Consider the following 7,472-nt stretch of genomic DNA (forward strand, 5'->3'; position numbering starts at 1 on the left):
TGGCGTAGGCAGGATTTTTACTGGGGGGAGGGAATTGGAATTGGATATTATGTAGCTGCGTTCTAGGAGGGGGATGGGATACACAACAAAACAGTTCATAATTACCATTTCCAACCTTAGTTTTAAAAGTGGTTCAAAGGCAAAAATGATAATCGAGGGTTATATTAAGAAGGGGAGGTGCATTTACCACTCTGATTTTCACGAGTTCTTCACAACTGCCATTTGAACTCTATTTTCTAAAAAATTCGGGAGAAGGTGTAGCCCCATCAGCCCCACGGCGTATGCCAGTGGTGCTTACTAACGAATATCTATTTGATGTTAGAGTTGTTAAATTATATATATATAAAGGTATATATACAAATAAGAAATAAATTACGAACATGTATTTCGTTAAATTGGTGTTGACCTAATCTCATCACAAATGAAAACAATGGTGCTAAATATCTATAGAGGGGAAAAAATTACTTCGAATGAAAAATTCGATTATTCGAAGTTCAAGATAATGTATTTGTTTACTTGTTTAAGACATGTTTATTGTGCTTATTTATAAACGTACGCTACTTCCCAGGACATCATCCAGTATCATGTAACAGGCAATCATTTTTGTCTACACAAAAGAATCATATTAAAATGTAATGTCTTACAAGAGATAAACTAATCTATCAATAAAGGTAAACAATAACGTGTAATGTTCGATATTTTAATTAATTTTCTTGACTTTTCTATGTTTCTTAGGTTAATTAAACTGATGAAAAGGATAAATAAATACTAACAACACTACCATCGTAAGCGAATCCAACTCGCACGCTCAGAATTCGAACATATTGTTTGGCGGTGTGTCGCTAACCACTATACTGTGTGGTGGGGCTGATTGAAAGAAGATAACGGGCTGGACACTAGCTCAGAATGTAGGGCGATGAAAATTCACTATAGTCATCACCTGACGACTGAATTTTTAACTCTTCTTACCTACCAGTGCACTGAAATAGAATTTTGAGTGTCGGTATTTCTAAGGTTCAAATCTAGAGTTTTGATTTTTTGTTTTTAAGTCCACTTTGTGCACAAAGAGGTTAATTGGGACTGGAACTACAGTTCGAGGAGGATCCGAACCAACATGTGTCTCCAACGGATGTCGAACCAACGTGTGTCTCCACCGGGTGTCGAACCAACATGTGTCTCCACCGGGTGTCGAACACGAGACTCCCTCATTGCAAGACGACGACTATACCATCGCCCTGTACAGATCTAGAGATGACACCGAGACGAAACGAAACTTGGCACAGTCTCATCTACAGCAGTGTTGCCACATGAAGGAAAATTTCATTTTTGCAGGGAAATTCGGACCGAATTTAAACTAAAAAGGGAATTCCATGAAAGATACAAAAATTACATGGAAATATGAAACCATCAGGCTCAATATTGGAACAGATTATATGTATTAAAGATTATACTAGTTCCATTTTCATATTCATAATCCTTTGCTGTTAGTTCTTCAGTATAAGCCTAGTGTCTACTTACATATTTATAAAATATTTTCGTCTTTTTCCTACGTATTCGGTTAAAAAGACGATGAGGATGAATGAATGGGTGAAGGAACAAACACAATTGTATATTCATGCCTGGCTTTCTAGACGTCTGGTGCGGTAGCGATAACTAGGCTATTAGCAAGTACTAGTACGTGATGAATTTGTAAAACATTTTGATTCTAATATGTACGAACATGGGCCAATGAAAATATTGCTGACACTACTACTACTGATACTACTAACTACTATTATCATTATTGTGCGAGTTCTTTGTATGAAGGGAAAAATTGGACGAACAGGCGAAATTTTGACCTTTGCAAAGGGGAAATTTTGTCTGCAACACAACACAACACAGATCTAGAGTTGTAAATGTTTGTCTTTATCGGTGTCGTCTTGTCGCGACACCCGAGACACGAATGATACACAGAATTATAAAAAATACTTATTAAAACACACATATCACATATTAATCTGGGTACTAATGCTGAACGTATGCAATGGGTTTGTGGCTGATCTTGACAGCTGAGAGCGTGTACATTTCATATTTGCTTAATGACATCATGACATCAATGATCGTAGTCAGTATGACGCTTAATATATATTTCACATAAACATTTTGCAGTTACTTCCTCAAAACACCCAAATGTCAAACCCCCTTCCACGCTGTGCAGCTGGACTGAATTTTGAAGACTAACGAGGCTCTGCCGTCTTGACTCGCAGTCAGTGCCGTCTTTGCAATTAGCCAAAAGAGAAAGTGGAAGAAAAGCGAAGTAGAATGAAGCAAATAAATTAATCAATATCTATTTTCTAAAATTTCTGATAAAATAACACCGGGTATCCGTGTCGGAGCAGTTTGCATAAGGTAAAACAAAATCAGTCTCCTACTACTGTAGTAGCTTTGATATTTGAGAAGGAATACATATTTTATATTTTTATATGTTTGCCTCCTCAATCCCTTCAATTTGTCATCCCTTCTCACACTCCTATGGCATGATAACATAGACCAGATTTTCTCAGTTGGAATAATTTTAGTTTTACTGAAAAATGCGAAAGTAATGAAGTGTTTTCTCTTACTTATGGAAGTCGCCTTGACAAGGTTTGTCTGCTCTGCTCGTAAAGGGGTGTAGTAGGAGTTGCTGGCAGGGGCACTAGCCCTTCTACCCCCGCCAGTGCAATTGACATTGTCAATAATGTTGAATTGGTAACCTCTGAGAATGAAGTGAGTGAAAATAGGTGGCATCAAATGGCTTATTTAGCTAGACATCGCAATGAAAAAACAAGTTTTAGTCTCTGAAAACAAACTATCTATACTCAGTCAGCCGCCTTTTCGGTATGTCTCCAATAATAATCATACCATCATGTGAAAAAAAAGAGGGGGTCCGGTTCATATTTCGCATCCCTGACGTTCCGGTATAATTTAAGGCAACGGGACAATAGAGCATACCTCCGAATGTATGAGAGTGGAGGAGGGCATTTTTCCGGGATTGTCCCGTTTGAAAAAGTGTCTACAATAAGACGAACAGCAAAACAATTTTGATCTAAACGAAATAATCATGATTTGAATCTCATTCACAGAAGTCTCGAAAGAGGACATTAAGTCTCATTCGCATCTCGATGCCGGCATCCGTGGCGGAGTGGTTAGTACCGTGGCGTAGCGTTTCGTCCGAATTCCAGGATCCGGCAGCTTACGGTTACCTGACATAAACATTAGCCTTCTCACTTTGAAGGACTTTTAATTCAATGGATGCGTCACACTGGTAATTGTTTGCGACAACCATTCATAGTGCGCAGCTTTTCATGGATGTATCCAATTAAAATCTTGTGCAATGGCGTTTGAACTTCTCTCCCTAGATGTCACTTTGATCTAGATGTGTTACCGATGCGCTAAACAAATTTTAAGGCATTTTTCTAACACCTCCAAAAGAAGAAAATTGGTACAAGAATTCAGTCATAAGTTTTTACTGGTTAAAGATACATAAAAAAATTCTTCACCATTGCATTTCTCGTGAAATTCTAGCCTGATTTGATATATCATATCACCCCCTTCCCATTTAATATTCTGAAGTTGAATTCAAGATGGCTGACATCAAGATGGCCGCCGACCACGCGGGAGACGTCAATGTGGTTCCCACTTGGCCTGATAATGATTGGTCATCACCATTTCCATGTTGCGCGCTGCAGTGGCCTTGTACCAGGGGTGTTAAGTGACTTTTTGAGCCACCCTGAATATTCAGCTCCATACTTACAATCTTAGCATCTGAATGTTCTGCTTCTTTCTTCAAGTACATAATCAAATATTTCACTCGGGGGTGTGGTTTACCCACGACTGAGTTCAATCGGTGGTTCCATCCTTCAACCGCGTTATTTGTCATGTGTCTCCTTTGGTGGCAGTTCCACATGTCAATTGGAACATGTGGATTTTCCAACCACTGGTCTACAAAGTAGTCGATAAATTCAGTCAATTCTTCATTTTGTTCTGGCTGACTATGGATATGAATCCATCCTTCCTCCACTTCCGTTGCCTTTAAGAATGCTAAGGCAGCACACATCCTGATGGAGTTCCGAACTTCCTGACTGGATTTGTACACTGGGTGTTCACACCCAGCCTAAATTAAGAGAATTTCAGAAAATCAATCGTTGATCACAATCATAAAGAAGATAACGCTAAATGTGAGTGACGCTGATTAATTGAACATACAAAAATGTTAAAAAATTGTAGAGTACAAGGAAGGAATAATAAAATAAAGTAAAACATGAAATGTGAATATAATAATGTATGTTTTATGAAGAATACGAGCCTGGGATCTTGTATTGTGCTAGCTCCTCCGCCAGAGAGCCCAGGGAAAATCCATTATTTATGAAACATAAGTCAATTTTCATTTATTTCGATTCAGTGGCGGCGATTAAGTTCCGGAACCGGGGGTGCAAGAAGCCAAAACTGGGGGGGGGGGGGGCAAAGACAGAATATTTCCCTCTGTATACAAAGGTTTAGCATAGTGCGAGGGAAAAAGTGTAAGGCAACTGCTACCTCGCCCCACTAATCGCCGCCACTGTTTCGATTTATGGTTTCCGCTTAACATCCCACTCGCCCGTCATTACCCAGGAAAAAAAACATGTAAAAATTACTAAGGTAAACAGTTTGAACTATTGAAATGCCTTCTTCTGTCCTCATTTAGTGTTGGAAATTATTGTACCTACTCCTAAGAATTAATCCCGCCACCAATTCAACTAACCATGATACCGACGAATTATTATTATTATTATTTCAATTTCAATAGCTATTTGTAATTTCATGATGTGAATTGCAATTTGCGACACTTAAAATTATTGTCTTAAGTTACCTGTAGGAGTTTATAATAATTGCAATTTCTTTTCAATAAAAATACAATGGATATTTATCCATACTCGCATACATGTGTACCAAGATAAATATTATTTTCCACTAGCAGTGTCTTCGTCTTCTTTCTTTTTGACTCGTCTACATTATCTAAAGGTTTAAGCAACATATTTAAAGTGTCGATGTAAGTGCAACTCTGATCATTTTGGTGATATAGTGTTTGACAACAAAACCTTCTGCCATGCAACTGCAAGGCTTCGTGTGCGCGACAACTCTTTGCAATAAAGTTTTTGAGGAAGTTTTCTGCCTTAATTTTTGGCGAAATGGATGGCGAAAAGCATCGAAGATTTTAGGAATTACTATAACAATGCATGCAAACGTACTTGCATTATAATATATTAATAACTGCTTACTTTTCCCCAATACAGAAGCTAAACGAAACTAAAAATACCTTAAATACTCGTACCTCGACCGCTATCGGCATTCTCCGAACAGTTGCTGCCATCTGTTGAGTGTTCTTTCGGAAGGGCACGTGCTCCGATGTCCAGTTTTCCCCCTTGCTTTTTTTCGGCTTCTTCCGTCGAGCTAGATAAAACACGGGAAGAATACAGCAGAGGGAGTTCACTGCGCCAGATGTGCCCCGGGCTCTCGCAGCCTAACCTGGTGAGCTTCTCTTGTCAACAGTCGGGGGAAATTGGGAAATATTAAGCATTATGAAGACTTTTTTTTAACAAAAATAGCTGCTTTATAAAATAAGTATATTGAAATGTAGTATTTTATTCTGCAGAAAAGAAAACAAATTGAATATAATAATTTTCGTTTGGGGGTTCGTGTGCTCCGTGAACCCTCTTCAGGCGACGCCTCTGCTTGTAAGCCCAATTTTCTGTATCTTCCTCCACAGACTTTGTGAGAAATGGAAAAAAACAACCTTGTACTTTAGTTCTTGGAAATACATGTTTGATTGCTTCAATAGCTCCTACCTCAAAATCAATTTTTACTGTTTCAGGAGCGCATTGCAGTACTACTTTAAGGATAGCTTCAAATAGGCGAATGTAGATAACCCTTTTCTTGTCAGGAAGCAACCCAAAAACTGCAGGAGCAACATTTGTATCTTCTCTAGTGCTTCCTAAATCTAGGTGAACCAGTGGCGTGCCCAGGATTTTCGTAAGGGAGGGGTTACGTATACCTTTTCTTGGTAGTCCGCCCTCATTTTGTCATATTTTCCTACCATTGACATTCTTTTTTTTTTAGAAATATTGGGCCAAAGGAGGGGGGTTATAACCCCCACCAACCCCCCCCCCCCTTAGGCAAGCCACTGACGTGAACTGAGTACAACTGAGCAAACTGCTTGCTAACACTCTCAAATGTTTGTTGTAAACTCCATCTTACGAAAAGATGTGTTCTCCTTGAAAGCACTGATCCAAATATGGTCCACAATATCTTGCACCCTCCGGTGCCACCGGTTAGTCAAGGTGTGACTCTTCATCAGCCAGGCTCGGGCGAAACGCAACTCATTAAACCGTCGCGGACGAACTGTAGCATTTTTCTACGAATTTCGCTTTCGGACGAACTGCAACTCGGACCAAACGCTACTGAATCGTTATCACATCGCGCTACGACGCCAGGGGTGTCGGGTTCGATTGCGGGCCTGGATATGTGTGTTCTTTGTGAGCGTCCCTTCATTGATTTAAAAATATCATCAACCCTCCTCGTTGTCGCGATTAGCCAAAAGTAGCAGAAAAGCGACGATAAATAACAAAAACGAAAAAAAAAAAATCAAATCCTCTCTATACATGACTCTTGGCTTCGTCTGGACAAGGTCAAAGGATCTGAAGTGAGGTCTCCGTATTAGCCCAATTCAAAACCCAATGCAACTGCCGAGTAGGTTTACTGCATACATACCAGAAAACCAAGATACCATTACACAGCTCGTTTCTTAAGGACATTACGCAGAGCTTCACTTTTCAACTTGAGGTAACTGTAAATAGTTGTACGCTAAGTATTACCCTAAGTGCTGAAATGGGAGTTCACGTGACCTTGAGAATCACACAAAATCAGGATCTATCGATAAATAAAATGTGTATCATGCTCAGATCAAAGACAAGACGCTCACGTGTCTTCATAAACACAACAATGAAAGATAAAGCTATTAGTTCCATTTCAATTATAGAAAAAAAAAGCAACCACATAAAATTCGTTATCGTTGCACGGTTAAATGACACTAAGTTATTTCCACCAGTATTTGATTCAATAATGCAAACCAGTAGTATAAAATTACAGTATTTGAGATTATTTTCCTCGATCAAGGAATTTTATTATTTATAATATAACTGTCTTCAGCGTAATAATTCTTTATTCCCTAATTTCGAAAGATCAAATTTAAATAAAACTATCGTGAAGCTACTGTGCATTTAAATTATGATAATAAGAAACAGATTAAGTTCTTCACTCTGAACCGTAATATTTACTCAGAGAACGAATATATAATATAACTTTAAAAGTGAACAAATAATATGCACTATACCAAACAAGGGGCTTATCTATCTGGCTTTACAAAATATAATAGTTTCATAATAAAGCATGGACAGAATTCTCTGTATCGCTAGATT

Source organism: Lepisma saccharinum, chromosome 1 (genome assembly GCF_977018435.1).
Source record: "Lepisma saccharinum chromosome 1, izLepSacc3.1, whole genome shotgun sequence".
NCBI classification, from domain to species: Eukaryota; Metazoa; Arthropoda; class Insecta; order Zygentoma; family Lepismatidae; genus Lepisma; species Lepisma saccharinum.